Source organism: Coenobita brevimanus, chromosome 93 (assembly GCF_032717465.1).
Source record: "Coenobita brevimanus isolate Jiangsu-jjx chromosome 93, ASM3271746v2, whole genome shotgun sequence".
NCBI lineage: Eukaryota > Metazoa > Arthropoda > Malacostraca > Decapoda > Coenobitidae > Coenobita > Coenobita brevimanus.
The window spans coordinates 50,391,208-50,396,674 of record NC_137046.1 but is presented as its reverse complement, the minus strand read 5'-3'; positions in this window follow the sequence as shown (position 1 = coordinate 50,396,674).

Here is a 5,467-nt window from a genome sequence, read left to right as displayed (position 1 = left end):
TTTACTCCCCACGACTTCATCATCTCAACTCAAAATGGAAGCGGTGAGACGCAGGGCATTGTGGGAATATGGTTCGACCAATCACGTGGAGAGAAAACTACACCAACCAATCAACGGTTAGCGTACGTCCATGACGTCACTGCCGCCAGCCGCCGCCAGGCGCGCAAATCCCAGCTGATCTGCCTCACGTGATGTCCACATTTAGGAGTTGACTGTCCTCATATTTAATTTTTATAGCGGTGATTCATTGTTTTCACTCCAATACTTTATTAAAACATCAAAAATTCTTTAGTAAGAATGACAAATGAGTGACATGGTGCATCGCAGAACACGTGGTAGTGTTTTGAACCTTGCTTTCCCACAAGTGTGTCCAATCCTAGCTATTTATGACTGATATAATGTAACATCTATTTGATGACAGGTTATTTCTAAAACTGCACAACATAATTATTACACCATTAACCATCCTTTTTAACTCAAGATTTTTAAAAGTACACGTTCCATAATAGCTGCAGTGAAATGGGACTGGCTCTAACGGTTGAACAATGTAGTGCTAAACCGATTTTTGCACATGATTACACAGTCTGTATCGTCACATGTATATTTTAAATCATGTATATTTTAGCTGTATCGCTAAGTTAATACTTGCACATGAATATATTATAGGTTGTTTTGATCTTATTAAAGTTATTCACAACTTGAACTTCCAGGAAGGAGTAAGAAGTTTAAGGAATTTTATTGATAATGTGCTATATGCAGGTTTGAAATAAGGTGCGTATTGACTGTTGCCAGTTGTATGAGTCAGAAGCCCCGCCCACTCTTACCCCTCCCCACCATTATTCTTCACACTCACCTCTTCAGTGGATCGTACTTGCCGCGACGCTTCCGTCTCCTGATCCCCGTACACATTTTCCCACGATTCTTGTACACACCTTCCCACCAACGCTCAAGACTCGTGTTTGTGTTGCAGTATATGGAATAAGCTAACGTAGATGAATTTCCGTTTCTTTTTGTAGCGTACGATATGGTAAAGAATTACAGGGCCTGTCAGACTCTTGATCTAGAAGTTTACCCAACAGTTCTCTGATTATGTTTCCTGTCGATCATATTCCACGGGCAGACCGGGGGGGGGGGGGGAGGAATCATGTCTTCATGTCACTCTTGGTTGATAGACATCAATCTCAGACTTCATCATCTTGGGGATGAACACTGAAGATTAAAGGGGGATCCGTAGACGTTATTCGATTTTTTGTTTTTTAAGCCATGGCCGGAAAAAAGAAAATGCAACGTCTATCTTCGATGCGTAATGACTCCAATATTGAATTATCAGGAGGCTGTGAAAGAGAAAAGATTAACCCTCTCGTGATCGATCATCTTGGATTTTATTTAATCCAACCAGCTGAGTGAGTCAGCAAATTGGTACACCACCCCTTTAGTATGGTGGAACATATCTAATACTGTATTCCAGTCTACGAGGGACGATTTTATTCATTTGGGACTGAGAAATTGTTACAAAATTATTTCTAACGGTTCGATCACTATGGATTTCTGCCATATGAACAGAGACTGACGTTTATCCTCGTAGTCAGCGGGATCAATTGGTGCTGTACTCAATGTGTTACTGTACTGTATATTCCGATATTATCACGAACATAATTATATCCGATGGCGCATAGGGTTGAATTCTGATCGAGTGCCTTTCAAGATGTAACACTTCCTGCGTAGCGACTTATTCTGAATATTATACTTCAGTATCCTCTTGTATGTTAATGATGCATTCATAATGGTAATAAGACGATATAACCAAGACTGCTAAAGTGTAACCCGCAAAACAAATCACCAAGGAAGAGGTGCTGCAAAGGCTACTGTGCCACCTAGACTACAGACCATAGTGTAATTTAAACAGTTACAAAAGGCTTCAGTGAGCACTGTTGAAGGGCAGTGACCGGCTCTCCCACTGCACGCTGCAACCTGTTGATTCTGGCGTGACGTCAGCTGTCTGGTACGCACACCGTTGACCAGAGTAGTCAGATACCCGGCATCCTTGCGTCACACCCGTCACCACTCGTAACAGTAGTCACATCCGGTGTCGTTGCGTCACAGTCGTCACCACTGATGTGTGCCCATCAAGCTGTGTAAAGATAAACCAAATGTCTGTAGCGGCAGTACGTAGTAGTAGTAACAACAGCAGTAGTAATAATGACACTGATGAGAAAGTACACCTACAACATAATAAGAGCGGTTATGAATTTAATGTTAGCTAATAACACCAGCTCTCCTGCGATATCCTAGGGCAATCAGAGCTCACTTAGTGTGATATGGTATTGACGGGAGTTTTACCTGTGTCAAGACGTTAGGCAGAGTTAAGCATATTCATTTGTGTCAGTGTGTTCCTGTGGATAAGGTCGTTATGGTGATGCAACCAAGAGAACCAAGGTTCGATTCTCGGGCAAATCAGGAGACTTTGGACAGAGTCTTTACGAATATACTAGTCCTGTTACCTGAAACTGAAAACAGTGACCTGTTAAATCGACGGTTGTGTCTTGTTCTGTGAGTGCTTTGCTTGTCAAGTACAGCTTGTAACTTACATTTGTATGTATTGCCTAGCATGGGCTACTCCCTCAAGATATTCGTTCACCTGAAATTCGCTTCATTATTTAATCCTTCCTGTCCGCCGCTTCCTTCCGACTTAGTAGCAAGTCCCAACTTTGTATTTTTGTTGTCCTTGTCATTTACGCACGGTAATACCGAAACTCAAATTATCAGTCCTTAGAGAATCAGGAGGGATTAAACCTGCTATCAGACATCTAATGTCCCTACCCACTCGATACCATCCGTCATCTGCATATGTCTGTGAGAGGAAAGTGGTAATGATAGACAGTACTTAGGAAATTGCAGCAAAGTGGAAAATGTGCTTGTTTACCATTAATACTGAAAAACTAAACAGTTTAAGTAAAATATCCTGTTTAACTGGGTGAAGTATACAAACTAATAATAAAGATGAATATCCGCTTTTTCATGGTGGTAGAAGTTCAGATAGAAGGCAGTGTATTAACGCGCCACGTTTCAAATCCAGGTGGTGGTCATTGGTTTTTGCATAGTGGATACCGTTCAAGTTATGATGGATGGCCTCCTACGGAGTAAATGATATGAACTTCGGTATCCTAGCCCCGAGTCTACTACGTCTCGGACTTTCATAGGTAGGCTACTGTGGATGGGCTATACAATGTGTTTTAACAATTATATGTCGCAAATATACCTTTGCTTCTTTAAATCAGTATCACCGGTAGTAATTCAAACGATTTAGTCTATGTTCTACACAAAGATATTTCATTTTGAAGCGTTTAATTCTTTGCCAGACACAGGCATCGTGCACACCTGCAAACATGAAGTCAATGACGCGATGTGGGTGTATGCATGATTAGCCTTAATGCTTTTACGTAGTTGTTTTATAGTTGATTATGATAACTCATATTCCCGCTCACACATTCTTTAGGATTCTGCCCCAAGTCATATTTAGCCTTGTATACTATACAGTAAATCTTATATAACAGAAAATTATGAGTATGTGCAGTGTAGGCAGCGATCCTTTGGGCTTGCAGACTAGCCATAATCGTCAACCCGGCAGCGCGCGCGGGAACTTAAGAGAGAAGGCGGGAAAGCGATCTGGCTGGGCCCGCGCGGGTAGCCGCCCAGTCCGCCTAACCTACTGACCAAATTCCCACTGAAGGTCACGGAATGCCATGACTATCAAGAAAAGAATGTACTTAGCTTTACTTGTACGGATATTGTACTTACGTGATTAAAATATTAGATTCGAAAAACTTATAACTTGTCATTATCTAATCTAAAACAAACGCAAATTTTCTATTAAGCATTGTAATTCATCCGTATAATGCATTTATACTGCCCAGTAACCATTAATAATGTGTTTGTTTCTTCTTTCAGTAAGACAAATGATAAAATGAGACGTCAACTCATCGTTGCAAAAAAAAAAAAAAAAAAAAAAAAAGTTACTTTTGCAACCAGTGACGCAATATCTTCCCCCACTATCAACTACGCAGCAGCATGTATGCCAACTCGTGGAGCTGAATCATGCCAGGATTTCTTACCAGGATCAGTTCCGCTTTGAGGGAACCCCAAACATGTCAACACGCCAGTAGTATATTATAACAATTAAAAAGTTATGAGACAACTGTCAGAAAGTGCGCAATTGCACATACTGTATGGTGATTATAACTACGGTATACACAAACTAGTGGCCTGGACAACACCTAAGCCCTTAGTGCCAGCAAGTTAATTAAGCAGTCAAGTTAGAAATCAGCAAGTTAAGCAAGTTAGCATTTGTCCAAGTAAGAATTCATAAAATCTCCATTCTAGAAGTTTAACATCTTGAAATCTGACAAAGTAAGAGACGACACGATTTCTGAAGGCAAACTATTCGAGACTGATCACTATGACTGAGAAGAATCTCTTGCACATCTCACTTGCAACATGAGGCTGGAATATCATAAATGAATGTCCTTGAATCTTCCCCACAACTTGAAGCTCAAAAATATCAGAAGGCCGAATGGGTGACACCAGTCCATTGACGATCTTCCACACCTTGAGAATATCAGCCCTGAGCAACCTACCCCACTGAATAAAGACCAAGAGTGGTAAGACGAATACCATAGTCCAAACTGAAAGCCTATTTTTATTTTTTTTTTAACAGGTGTTTGGTAAAATTCATAAATTTGAAAGTGGTGTTCGGGATTTCATAACCTCTTCCTCGGCAAGTTTTCCTTCACATTGCGTTTCACTTTTTTCATGTATTGAGTCATATAATGCTGGCACTAGAAATGTACAGTATAAATAATAGGCTATAGAAGATAATATCAGGGTATAATAGGCAATGTAAATCACCAGGAAATAGGAGTTACGAAGCATATTATGGCACCTAGAATACGGCCGTAGGATAAATGTAAACATGTTTAGCCCTCCATCACTTTAGTGCAGCTTTTCTTAACCTTTTCCGGCCTCAGCACCCCCTGTAATAAGGTATTATTCAAGCACCCCTTTACATCTGACTACTGGGACTACAGTTGTTACATTATTGCAGGGTTAAAGTGAAGTGAAGTACAGTTTAACAGTTTATTTTATTCTCAAAAAAAAAAAAAGGAAAAAAGAAAAATCAAGGATGCCAATACTTAACAAAACCAATAAGAAAAAAAAAACAATAATGCAGCATTTTCCAGCACCCCCTAAAATTGATTTCAGCACCCCTGGGGGTGCTAGCACCCCAAGCTAAGAAACACTTCTTTAGTGGATCTTGGCAGAAATTAGTATAGGCGTATTAGGTGGCGGGTCTAGGAAGTTGCAGCCCTCTCACTACAAGGAAAATGTCCCTCTTAGCAAAAACTTTTCTTTTCTAAGGCAAAAGATAATTTTCCAGGGCAGATCCTTCCGACAGTGTGCTGGTGCCTTT